Genomic DNA, 14,761 nt, shown 5'->3' on the forward strand with positions numbered 1-14,761 from the left:
TCCCTTTCATGCTTTCAAGGTTATACACTACATCCAAGGTCTTCAAATCCAGATGTTGGATCCAGGTTCCAGGCCAGTATTTTAAAATGACCAGCTGGTATGACACTATCGTTTTAACAGCTAATGCACCTGACAGGCCAGGCATAGTGTCATACCGGCCGGTCGGTGATGCCACAAATCACCGTCTCTAACAGGAACCTGGGGATTTGGAAACCACAACAGCAGCAATGGTAACTATTAAGTGTTGTTTAAACACTGTGTATTCACATGTTGTTTGTTAAGGACTGAGCATGGCTTTCGTGTACATCAGTTCAAAGAGATCAATAGAAATTCTGTTCCTTGTTGTACACTTCTTCCATTAGCCATCAATTCAATGAGCATTTAAACCTCTTCTATATACAATGTCAGAGAGACATTGAGAGCAAAACAACAATGACTCTGACATTCAAGTCAAGTTAGATGGTTTAGGACTTTATATTTACAAAGTGCCTTTGTGCCTTCTTGTTAAGAGGAAAGAAACAAACAAACTCAGAATCCCAACAGGAGTTCGTATAGCCACCTCCGGTCATGTTGGGAACAGGGAACAAGTAACGTTCTCGAGGGAGGGAAGAAAGAGAGAGTGAGGTGAAAGTGAGTTAGAAACGAGTACAGCTCGAACAAACACACCATCAGCTGAAATCTCAGCCAATTACCCAGCAAGAGGTGTAGAGGATAGAAAAAGGATAAAAGGGGTGGGGGTGGTCTCTGAGGTTTTGAAATAACTGTCATTAGTCTTGTGAGAGGGTCAGTAGGGGAAGATTCTGTCCAATGGGAGGGGCATTAGCTGCGACGGGGCATTGTGACAAGGATTTGTACTGAGATTGTCTTGATATGTTCCAGACAATCGCAGCTTGTGGTAATGTCACTGTGACACAGGCCTTCTATTGTGTGACATTAAGATATCTGTCCTTTGTTAGATTATTCTCAGAGAAATAATGAGCTAGCTAAGCACACCATAATGCAATCTGAGATGTCAGACACATACAGGTCGAGTTGCACATTCTGGTCGAGAGATTCAGTGAAGCCTTCTCATAATGTTCTCTAATATTTTAGGCCATATTTTAAAGGTTTTTTAACCCAGTTATCTCTATTCCATTACCAAAATAATATAATGAACGTTTAGTATACTAAGTATTACTTAAGTACATTTGCACAGTATACCTTATATAGTAAGTATAGTTATATTTATCTACTAGTAGTTCACTTGTAAATATACTATTATAATAGTAATCAATCTACTATTTACTATCTATAAAATGTGCTGTAAATTTACAGTGCCAGTCAAAAGTTTGGACACATCTGTCATTGGTGGAATAGAGCTATTCACTGTATAGAACTGTGTACCAGCCCCTACCTGTCATGCCACCATGGCGCTCTACTAAATAACAAAAATTTACATAGCACGTGACTAACACATAAGGACAAATACCATATTATAACACGTAGAGTATATTTACATGTAGGTATGTTATATGCAAATGTGATAGCTTGCGAGACATTGGGAACAAAACATGTCATTTAACGAGGAGTGCTCAAATCTCTGCACATAATTTTTATAAACTCACAGATCGTAGTGAATGTCTGAGGCTGAAAGGACATGAAACAAAAGCACACTCACATTGCACAAAGTGTGGTGGGATGTTTGTGCTTCGGTAATGAAACAGTGACCTGATCCACTGGATTCATTTTAAATTTGAAGCTTTCCCAAACCTGTTTAAAGTGTTAAACTCTCCTTGCATTATATTTTAAAACACAGAAGGATAGTTTCTGCATCTTGATTTCATGAGGTTTTCACAGAGGTGGGTGGAGGAATGTATAGACCTACTCATGTAAAAGTACCATTACTTGGGTGAAGATCCAATGAAAGTAACTTCCCAGAAGTACTTAAGTACTGAATAACCCATAGAACTGCAGTGGAATGTCTTAAAACATTCAGTGTCTATCAGCCTAGCACTGCTTCCATGATTCTGTTCTTCTGTTCATGGATTCTTCTGATTCTTCTTCTAAAATAAAAGTGGGAAAGCTTTGAAGAGGCTTTTGGAGCAGCCCAAAAATAAAAGAGAATCGTGTACACTTTAACAGAAATTGATTTGCATTTCTTAAATTTCAATGTTTATTTTGTCACAGGGGAGCACTGATCCACCCCCTGGACTCTAAGAACTCAAAAATGAGGAACTCCTGGTCAGGCTCTAGTCTGGAGGAACAGGGTAGCCTTACCCTTAGTCAAGGGAATGTCTCACAACTTGTGGAACTGTTGAATGCATAGAGCAGTCTTTCCTTTAAGCAAGAGGACACTTCACAGCCTTCAGAACACACAATCTTGAGGGACAGCCATGAACTGAGAGACTATCTTAGGCGAGTTTATGGTTGTCTCATTTGTGTTCTGCAAGGTGTGAGGTGTTCTGTCGCTTAAGGGCAAGTCTGCCCTGTTTCTCCAGGTAGGAATCCACCCTTGCTAGAAGTTGCTCCCTGTTGGGTTAGTGTTTCAAAATTCCTCAGAATCCTGAGGGTTGAATCTGTGGAAGCACAATAAGACCAGTGGTACCCTGCAAGACACATTTACCACAGTATTTTTCAGAAATTCTATTGATTCCATTTATCTGTAAGGTTTGACATTGTAAGCAGGAGCTGGTATTTTCATGTCCTTTAATAAAAATAAGAAATACAATCAGAGGTTTTCTTCTGGCAGCATGAGATGTAACAAGTTTATTACCCTCTGAGTTTCTGAGTTTTCATGATGATTTCTTCATTACCTTATGCTCCTATTTTTATCCTCTCAGTTGTGATAGACTTGACACTGAGCAGTTCTTGCAAATAGTGGCAATGGGAAACAAATGAGTACCTATCAGTTGTAGTAATACACACACAGGGAGTTTACATAGGCTTGTATTCATTTTGTTTATACGTACCCTAACCTAACCAAGGGCATAGCCAGCAGTCTACTACTGAATGGATTTTGGCAAAAGTGATGGGCATGATTTTTTTGATGAACAGGCTGGAGTGGGCAGCTTTGGCTGACTCTGTGGGCCTTGGTCAAGATTGTTGGTCCCATGGCTATGCCGCTGACCCTAACCACTTCTAACTTTAACAGTACCCACATTAAAATGGGTCCAATGCTTTACATTGGACCATCCTCTCCAAGGAAATAGTTCCTCACAGTGTGAATGAATGTTACACTTATAAAGCTCTTTCCCAGACGCCCAAATCACCTTAGTTTTTGGGACACTAGGGAATTGCTTTAACAACCACCAGTGTGCAGTCTTCAAATGGACAATGCAACTACAGCCAATTTGCTCCTGTACACTCACCACACATCAGGTTATTGGTAGAGAAGAGGCTAGAGAGAATAACTGAGCCAGTATTTTAAAGCTGCTGTGATTAGAAGGTCAGAATTCAAGTCAAATTTATTTATATATTGCTTTTTACAATCTGATGGTGTCACAAAGCAACTTTACAGAAAATGAGAGAAAAATCTTCTTTAATTCATAACCATATGTGAGCAAGCCAAAGACGACAGTGTTAAGGAAAAGTTCCCTCAAAATTGAAGGAAGAAACCTTGGAAGGAGTCATGACTCAATGTGGACCCCTCCTCTAGTCAAACATATTATGAACATATTGTGGAGGTCTTTAGAAAAGATCTGTGCTGAATCAGTCCCATCAAATACCCAGGAGCTGCTGCATGGAGACGATAGGGGTCACAGATGTGGTGTGAAGATATGGACTGTAGCAGCTTCTGGGAATGGAGGGCAAATAACTGCCCAGGGACCTTGACTGACCTTATTTGAAGGAAAGTGCCATTTATTCAGTACAGTGTCCCCATCACTGTGCCCAGACATAGAGGTCCAGTCAGACCACAGGGAGAGCACCCCCTGTTCACCCCACCCACACCACCACTTCCAGATCCTGCAAACGTTCCTAGATCGTCTCAGATCCAAGTACTAGCCAAGTCCAAACCTGGACTACTGTTGATTTGCATAAGCTGATGGCTCTATGACTTCTGGCAATGAGTGTGTATAAACACACACACACTCACACATCTGCAGAAGGCAAGGAGGCACACAGTTCAGATGGGGTTAACGTAATTAATGAGGCTCAGTGGGTCGGACTGACGTTAGAGAGCCACAACTGCGGCGTGTGCCACCATGCCATTAATCCATATGACAGGCCCTCCCTCAAACAGCAAAAGGTCAAGGGACTCAGATCCAGGGCTGAGGACAAGGCTGTGGGCAGGCAATTCACTCAGTCCCAGTTAGTAAACTACATTTCTCTTGGCTAGTTTTAATAACTGTTAGTAAGCCAAAGCACCTTAAAGTTACAACCAACCATTTTTAAACATCAGAAATGTAGCCACTAATGAAAGTGATTATTTATTATGTTTACACCTTTTTTCGTAATGTGTAGAATGAAGAATCAAATATGTATTCCCTGAAACAAGCATAAAATAAGACACACGTTACCCCCAACCACTCTTCACCATCAAGGGGACCTAATGAATGATCAACCCACCCTACCTCAGGACTATCTCAATAGGAGATTGGCTGGTACAGTTAAACACCAACGTTCCCCACAGATCCAGAGTGTTATTAAACAAGCTGGAAGAGTAAATAATTGGATAAAACATGCAATCTTTGTACACAAAAGAACTGTGAAGTAAAGTGCCTTGAAGCTGCCCCTACACTGAAGTTCTCACGGACTCCTAACTATTTTCACCAGTAGATTGACCAGAGGAGGGTAGGTCACCCCTTGTGAGCCTTGATTCCTCCCAAGGTTTCTTCCTCAGCTGAGGGAGTTTTTCCTTGCCATTGTCGCCCTTGGCCTCGCTCACCTGGGGATTTTTACATCATACCTGTCTTATTCAGTCTTACCTGAACTCTGTGAAGCTGCTTTGTGACAACATCAGTTGTAAAAAGCGCTATACAAATACATTTAATTAGATTTGAAATGTAACAAAAGTGAGGCAAAATTGAACTACAGTTATTTCAAACCCAGACTCAAACTCTTATTGCAACCAGTGCATCATGTTACAGAAAAACATGCCACATCTGATCAAACCATCAGTGCGGTTACAATTAATTTCACAAATCGCCTACCTTCTTCCCCAACTACCACTAAGAGGGAGATGTTCCTCAATGCCATGAACACCTATAGCTATTAGCTATTGACTGTTTTGACATTTTATTCCCCAGTTGGATACTGCAAATCCTCTCAAGTGATATGCTTTTTTATCACACCGTAATTAAAAATAATCACAATACTAACGAAACTAACATGGGAAAAATGGTTAATTATCCCTGTGGATTTACGATAAAACGGCAAAACAAACCACTCAAGCCATCATTCACCTTAAAACTGAAATCATTTGAATGATGACCAAGTATTTTGTTTTGCTTTACCACAGCAGGTAAAACCCAGGGCCACCCAGAATACCAGAGCGAACATCAGGAACACACTCCAGCTATTTCCTAAGCCACAACAATGCTAAAAGAAAACATGCATATGTATAAAATGGCAGCTGAACAAAAAGCCCTTAAATCAGCAATGCAACAACAACAACGCTGCATCTCAATGGACTGTAGCAGCTCTGGATCCAAGCCTACAGTCACTCGCGTTAGCGCAGCGCAGGTTCATAAAATTTGCACCAGCAGCTTCTCTCAGTAATGTAACCACTGCCGATAAACTTTAACACCAAGCGGCCATGGCTGCGGCTCCCTCCACGCAACTTCAGCACCTAATTATTAATGCTCTCTTATGGCTGAATGCAATAAAATCCTCACAGCAATGAACACCTAGTTCAATGCCTTCTGAGAAGCCTGCAGACAGCTGTCCAGCAGTTGCATTCCATCAGGTTGAGGTCACTGTAATAGTAAAGGTACTGCATGACCACACAGAGCTTACCTCATGCTGTGTTCTAGCGCCACATGGCTGTAATGCTTTTGACACCTCTTGACCTGAAGTGGAGCATGGCATTTGGAGGAGGTGTTTGCTGTAGCGTGAGGAAGGAGCATGTCTCAGGGGAATCAGACAAAAGAAGGCAATAAACATACAGCCCACAAATAAATATAGTTCATTAAATGAGTCAAATTTAATTTCAAATTAAATGCAATAAATCTAATTAAAGAGGTAACTTACAAAACGTCTAGGACTGACAGCTATTAGTAATAATGCTATACTATAATTATATTTCTTAATGCTTGATACATTAATAATTTTCTTGTATGGTTTCAAGTAAAATTAGGCAAATATTCTTATATTCTTAAATGAAATACAAGGGATATATATATATATATATATATATATATATATATATATATATATATATATATATATATATATATCAGAGGCAATTGTTCTAAGACTGCAAGGGAAGCTCAGTTTCCCCTAAAATGTCAAAAAATAAGTGATCAAATATATACTGTTGTGTGTACATGTCATTGAATAAATATGCACTACGACGCACTCAACTTTTGTTCAGAATCAGCTTCTTATCACTGGTAAAGACGCGGCTTTCCTCTCAATCATTCCCGCAGCTTCACAGTGATTTAAACAGTGTCCACAGAGTTCAATAGCAAAGCAGCGAAGTGCAGCGAAACGAGACGAGTCATTGGATAAATGCTGGGCTTTTTCCCGCCCATCGGACGCTCAGCGTCTCTGGGGGTCTATGGGGCAATGGGCTGGCTTCAGCTGGCCCGGACGCTCAGCTTCTGCATGATGATTGGATGATCTGTCTGAGGCTGAATGCCTTTTTGATTGACAGTGAAATGAGCGAATCAGCGATCCTTTGGTGTAAACATCCGTGGGAGCATTAAATTTTCATTCTGTTCTGAGTTGAACCGGAGAATTTCTTAAACCTCTTAGCGGCATTTTCTTTCTTAAAAACGACTAGCGACAAATCGAGCTTCTATTTCTGGTGTTTTTTTTTTTGTAGCTGCTTGTGTTTGGAGACTGACTTCTATCACTCTTTCTGATTTCTATCGCAGTTTCTGTGATGAGTGTGGTGTGTTCTCCCTGTGTCTGCATGGGTTTCCTCCGGGTGACTGTCTGTGAGGAGTGTGGTGTGTTCTCCCTGTGTCTGCGTGGGTTTCCTCAGGGTGACTGTCTGTGAGGAGTGTGGTGTGTTCACTCTGTGTCTGCGTGGGTTTCCTCCAAGTGACTGTCTGTGAGGAGTGTGGTGTGTTCTCCCTGTGTCTGCGTGGGTTTCTTCCGGGTGACTGTCTGTGAGGAGTGTGGTGTGTTCTCTCTGTGTCTGCGTGGGTTTCCTCCGGGTGACCGTCTGTGAGGAGTGTGGTGTGTTCTCCCTGTGTCTGTCTGAACTGCATAAGGGTTAGAGACAATGAATGAATATTTCTTTTGGACCACTCATAAATTATTCAATTCACACAGTGTAAAGATCATTTTCAGATTATGTAAATAAAAATAAATCTAGTTCCAACAGCAGCTATATATAGTCTTTATAATGTTTGTCTGCCGCTTAATATCCTTCATGTTTGTTTACTCTCCTCTATCTCACCTGCTCCAGAAACTCACAAATGCCACTGGAAATTAACATTGGGAGGACTGCAGTGTTCAAAGCCCCGCTCAGGGAGGGAGGGAGAGAGAGAGAGAGAGAGAGAGAGAGAGAGAGAGAGAGAGAGAGAGAGAGAGAGAGAGAGTGTGAAAACCATTGTAGCTGTTGTTGAGGAAATGGCAGCCATGAGGCTGCATCAGAGACACATGCTGGAGATCAAAGAGTGAACACTGTTCATACGCTGCTTTTTCACTAAATGTCACATCCTGACTTCACAAAGAGAAGATGGCTGGACAACAGCACTCACACAAGTGAATCAGTCCACAATGCTGAACACACGAATCATGAGTCAGTAAATTGGGGATTTGAAGGTGTTTGTCTGACACTCCAGTGCCAATCTCTGAGGACAAAATGTTCAGGGCGAGTCGTGCAACAGAACATCCTCACGTTATTAATGCTCTCTCATCACCAAATGCAATGAAATTCTCACAGCAATGTACCAAAGTCATGTAAACCTTTCCAGTATGGAGTCATTTACTTGGATTCCACAAGAAATGCTGAATGCGCAGGTCCTGAAGAAAAGATTGCTCTCCTCCTCTGGGATTAATCCAGCGACCTGGCTTTGAAAAGGAATCATAGTCCAGGATTAGGCCTAATCCTTGTCCAAGAAACCAACTCATAACAAAGACAAAGCAGGTTTATTTTGTGTGTGTGTGTGTGGGGTGGGGGTGTATGCAGATATTTGTGACTGCTCTTCATTGGGAATAGTGCCAGAGCCCACATCGTTTACCACTTTGTAGCCACCTATGGGTCTAAAGATTTTTCAATATGTGCTTTTAGCAATTGTTTTAGACTCACAGCTGAACTCATTATTTTGAAACCACCACATGATTAGGATAAGACTTTAATGCTCATGATACTTAAAGAACTGAATTAAAATATCAGAATATAGCTAATGGAATTGGCTTTTTTTAACAACACTTTTGTGTGAATTTCTGATGTTTATGTGAAAAATTTACATTAGGCTACCATCCATCCATCCATTATCTGTAACCGCTTATCCAATTTTAGGGTCGCGGGGGGTCCAGAGCCTACCTGGAATCATCGGGCGCAAGGCGGGAATACACCCTGGAGGGGACGCCAGTCCTTCACAGGGCAACACAGACACACACACATTCACTCACACCTACGGACACTTTCGAGTCACCAATCCACCTGCAACGTGTGTTTTTGGACTGTGGGAGGAAACCGGAACACCCGGAGGAAACCCACGCGGACACGGGGAGAACACACCAACTCCTCACAGACAGTCACCCGGAGCAGGAATCGAACCCACAACCTCCAGGTTCCCGGAGCGAAAAGTTGTATTTGCACACGTGTAGACATTCACTGGGTGAATATTAATCCAACGTTAGCTCATGTGGCCTGTAATGTTTGTAGACTGAGTGTTGTACCGGGGCACCCACAGAAATTAGGGGGCACGACTGTAACCCTCTGTTCACCAATCAGTCGTAGTGGGAAAACTCTATAAAGCATCTAAAAAGCTAGTTTAACACTAATAGACTAGGAGGTTTCATAATAAAGTGGTGAGAAAAGAATAACCGATTAACAAATAAAAAAATGTATTAGTTGCATTCATTTTGTTTATATGTACTTTCTTGAAAAAACAAAAATAAAAAAAAGAAACTATAAATCTCCTCAATGGTTTTACACCATTTACCGAAATTGCATCCACACACATGGGGAACAATGTGAGAAATGTGTGTAATTAGTAACCTTCTGAAGTATTTAATTTAATGTGATAGTGTCTAGAAAAGTCTTTAAGATTAACCTGCTCACGAGAAGTTGCATTATATGCCCTTACTATTATTTTCTGTGGACAGGGTGACATTTAAATATTTGAAATATCAATTTCTTTAACTAATCTGGCTCTGACTGGAAAGTTAGTATCTTATTGCAGTCTTCTGGAAAATTAGTATCTTATTATTGTGGGATACTAAGTCAATATATTGACTAAGTATCTCAAACTAATGAGATACTAACTTTCCAAAAGCTTGAGCATCTAACGCTATCAATCAGAGCCAGATTAGTTTGGGTTTTTTGCACAAAAAAAATTGACATTCGCAAATATTTAAATGAGATTAAACATGAGATACTGTCTCGACATAATGAGATAAAATCTCAGTATACTGACTAGGTTTTTCAAACTAATGAGATAATATCCCAAAAGAATGAGATTATATCTAAACATATTGACTTAGTATTTCAAACTAATAAGATCTTATCTCAATATATTGACTATGTATTTGTATTAATGAGATAGTATCTCAAAAATCAAGATGTAGCTTTGTAGCTTTTGGTGACATTGACAGTGTGTGTCACTTCCCATCCTTACCCCTTAATTAACTAAATAGTGACATCACACATTGCTTATAACATTTCATAGGAGTATTTCCTCAAGGAATCCACAAGGCAGGAAGGTATCCTCATACAGGCATTTCTATAAAGTACAGAATGAGAGCAGGTTGGGATATAATTTATAAGGAACAGAGGTTATGCCTCCAATCAGCTGTATGGATCCTGACAGGAAGAAAATGAAGCAATCTCCTAGAGGATGGTGTTTACAGACAGCAGCATCCCCATCTCATGCAGCTGTCTTTTTAAATAGACAGCCGCTCGTTCACACTTGTCACCCTATGATCACTGTCAGTGACCATTACAGCCAACAGACCATGGCTAGAGTGGTTTGAAGTCTCCAGCCCAACGCTGAATGTGTTCTCTAGAGTGATGGAGCACTTTTCAGGACCTCCGAGATGAGCTGGAGGTGCCCCTGGGTGGATGCAATCAGCTCCTTACAGCTGTGCACTTCATCTTCATCAGGGTCACAATTTAGTAAACCCCAGAATCATTGGGCACCAAGGCACCTGTCCATCACAGGGCATCACACACTCACCCAGTCACTCACTCTCACACACAGACACAAAGATGGACACCCAATCACGTCCAGGTGAGGACAATTTCACACACTCATGATATCACTCATTCATTCACACCCATGAACCGTTTTACACACTCACCCAGTCACTCACACACTCAGATTGATGGACAAGTTGACACAAACACACAGAATTTCAGAGAAATCCAGAGGGAGTGTGTGAATGGGTGAGCAGCTCAGGAGGTGAGTGTGGGAGTGAGCACATGACTGAAGACGTGTTTCTGTGTGTGTGAGGAATGAGTGTGAGAATACGTAAGTGATTGTATGTATGAATAAGTTAATGAGCAAGTGAGTGAGTTTACAGGACAGTTCCATGAGGTGATTTGCCTGTAAAAAATGTTCTTCTCATTTCCAGAACTGAGTCGTTCATCAAAGGGTTCTCCAGGGAAGGAACAGGATGCGGTTCCTCGATGGCGTCGCTCCAAAGTCATCACTTTCTGGCTCCTGTATTTTGTGCATCTGCTCCTCAGTCTCGCTCCTTTCTCATTTCGCTCACAAGACTGATACCTTCATCCAGTTCCTCCTCTCTGGGCCCAGCCTTCAGTATGAAATGAGGAGGGGAAAAAATGCTCCATCCATCATGTGGAGCTCTCAGACTCCCGGCTTCTACACCAAAGAACATTTTCAGTCACGTGTCTGCACACAGGCTGTCCATTCAGAGGGACATTGTGTAGGGCAGTAGTGGAGAACAACAACAACAACAAAAAAAAAAAGATAGGAGGAAGGTGTTTTCTTGTTGTACTTATGGGGACAAAAGTCATGTCCTAATGATTGTATACAGTTCGGTTGGGGTTCAGGGTTAAAGGGTTCAGGTTAGAGTTAAGGTGATTGTAGTTATGGGTTAAGATCCAAGAAATCTCTGTCACATCCCATTAAACCATGGAGCCAAGACTGTGTGTGTGTGTGTGTGTGTGAGACAGAGAGAGAGAAGGAAAAGAGAAAATTAAACAAGAGACAACAGGAGAAGGCATAAAGAGAGAAATTATGTCAGAAAAGTGCATACAATTATGAAGAGGTAACAGAATAGAAGAAGAACTGAGAGGGGGAATGAAGAGAGAGAGAGAGAGAGAGAGAGAGAGAGAGAGAGAGAGAGAAGTAAAGCATCTGACATCTTACTGAGTGATAGAGTGAGAGAGAGAGAGGGCATGGGAGAGAGATAGAGAGTGAGAGAGAAAGAATGAAAGGGTCTGACATCTGACTGTGTGATAGAGTAAAAGGCAGACAGTGAGAGACCGAGCGAAAAGACGGAAGGAAAAAAAAGAGAGAAAGGACAGGTCAGACAGAGAGAAAGGAGGAATGGGGAGAGAGAGAGTCTGACTAAGAGACAGATTGAGAGACAGAAAAAGAATGAAAAAGAGAGAGGGAGAGAGAGACAGGTCAGACAGAGGAATGGACAGAAAATGTAAAGGTGTGACTGAGTGATAAAGCAAAAGGGGGAAGAGGAGAGAGAGAGAGAGAGAGAGAGAGAGAGAGAGAGAGAGAGAGAGAGAGAGAGAGAGGGCGAGTGAGATAGCCTCATTACAGCGGCTCTGGAGTGTGACAAACACAAATCGGCTGCTCACTCCCCGAGAGAGGCGCAGCTGACTGAAACAGAACTGTGACTGCATTTGTGTCAATGCCAGGACCCTGTGCCACACACACACACACAGAGAGAAGAAACACATGAGTGACTGCACACAATAACACATCTACAATGCTGTGATGAAAATCCATCATGGGAACACCCCTCTACATCAGTGCATGTGCTACAACACATAATCTCATATCGTTCTAATGTTTTATCTGCAGTACAAAGAGCATGATAGATGAGGCGTGTGTACCCATAGCATGTACAGATTAAACGTCTCACCACCTCAGAAATGTACAGCATGTAGAAAAGGTTATACACCACAATCTTTCATTCATTGACCCTAGGTCTACACAGTCATTACTGTGATAATAGTGATGTCGCCAAGGCTGTATAGTAGAAAAACTGTGGCTTGACGTTTACAGATGTCGGCTCATGCGATATTTCTCCAGGGCTAACTGCTGGTTAGTCTCCTGTGAGGATTTTAAATGAATATTAGATCATTGTCGTGAGGATTACATTGCATTCAGTCGTTAAATATCACAGTTATAAGGTCAGGTATTAAAAAGAACATCTACGAATGTGGAGAAATGCTCCTCCTCATCTTTTAATGTGGAACCATATGCTTGAGGGAAAATAACGACTGTTGATTGCAGGTGGCTGAAGTCTAAGTTGTGTTTATTCACTGTTTGAATTACCACAGAGGCTCATTTGTAACTCGGGTTGTTTAGTTTTGTAGCACTGTCGCTAATGCAGTTAGCCGTCTCCTGAGTTTGGACCACGTAAAATGATCAGAAACAGCAAATATATGTCAACATTACACACCTATGGAGCAGGAATAGGGCAAACCTCATTTTGTTTTGTGCTTTTCAACACGTAGAGTACTCTCCATTATCTAAAGAACTCTGCCATGAGCAGAAAGAGAGAGAGAACATTAGAACACGTTCTAGAACGCTAACGGACTGGAGAGCTAGCAAATGGCAAGGAAACATCATCTGAATTGTATAAAAAGCGTTTTTTTATTGCAATTGTGAACATGGCGTTTAACCTCGGATGGTTAGTTATTGGATGGATCACAATCCCACATCCCACCAGATACAATACACTTGGATAGTTTCACATTGGGTAAAATAATATGTATAAATGATGAATAAATGATGTACATAGATTATGTAGACGGTTCTGCCCAGATGTTTCAGGCTATGTCCCCTGTACAATTAAACCCCATGTTGGATAATCACCACTAACAGCATTGTAAGTTAGAAAGATATAATTTAAAGTCTATCTTACCCTTGGATTGGGACCGCATTGATACAACTCAGAGAGAGAGGTCCAGAGGTCATATTTGTAGCAGGACCAAATGACCTTGTTAGGCATTAGGTCTGGATTAAGAAAATGAATAAATGTTTAGGTCATTAAACAACAATAAGTCAGAAAATTAGGAAAATAGGGCTGTTCTTATCACAATACTCTCCCTCTTATTTTTTAAACCCAGTTTAATGATCCCTCAAACCATCTGTCGTAGTGCTAGACTGAAGGTCAGATAGCTATATGATGCTTGACAGAATCTGCCCTCCCATTCACATAACACTTTTATAGCACTTCAGCACATTCAATAGACCACTGTTGTGAGGGAAGTGAATAGCCATGATGCATTGTAGTTTTAAAATGAGTTAGCATATTGTCATCATCAGGACAAGCAGGGTTCAAAACACCAACAGGCAAATACAAGACAGGGAAGTCTAGATACACAAGGCACTAGATGAATGGGGTTTATTTAGGAGAGTGTTAATAAACAGATGTCCTTGATTCACTGCAGGTGTGACTAATTAGCAATAGGTGGAGCTAAGGAAGAGACAGCAGCAGTACTGATCCAATCTTCAGGTGGTGAGCTTCAGTCCAGACTCAGAGGGGAGAAGCTGTGAGAGCAACCTAGCTGTTTGTGGGCCTTTGCAGGTTTGTTTACTTTCAGAAGCTCTGTATCTTTTAAGGTGGAAAGGTATATTTGAGGAAAACTCAACAGTTGTTTCTACATGGCTGAAGTTTAACTTAACTATGATTTCATTCACTGTTTGAATTACCACAGAAACTCATTTGTAAATCAAGTTGTTTAGTTCTGTAGCACTTTCGGTAATGCAGTTAGTCCTCTCCCGTATTTGAAGACATGTCCATCTTAAATGACCTGAAAAAGCAAAAACAAGTTAATGTTACCCCCCTGTGGAGCAGGAATAGAGCAATATCCTCCTCTTAGTTCATGCTTTTCAATGTTTGGGGATGATCCTCCAGATGCTGTTTCTGCCATAAACAGACAGAGAGAGGAAGCCTAGGATAGAGACTGTTTTTTTTTTTTTTTTTTTTTTTTTTTTTCCTTAAACTCATTTACTGACACTGGAGCTTCATAAACAAATTAAGTTTCCAGCACACAAACAGACTGGAGAGAGATTTTCTGAATTTTAAATAAGTGTTTTTTGATTACAATTGTCTTTTAAATACGTATTCATGAGGCCATCACTGAAGACAGACCATAATAAGCAGACTTAAACATTTATGGGGAGCAAATGTCCCTCTTGCCAGGTCCCAAAACATCGCTGGTGGTCCTGTGAGTCAGAACTTGTCAGACGAATGTGGCAGAAATGGACCCATGTCATATTCTGTA

This window comes from Hoplias malabaricus, chromosome 5 (genome assembly GCF_029633855.1).
Source record: "Hoplias malabaricus isolate fHopMal1 chromosome 5, fHopMal1.hap1, whole genome shotgun sequence".
Classification (NCBI taxonomy): Eukaryota; Metazoa; Chordata; class Actinopteri; order Characiformes; family Erythrinidae; genus Hoplias; species Hoplias malabaricus.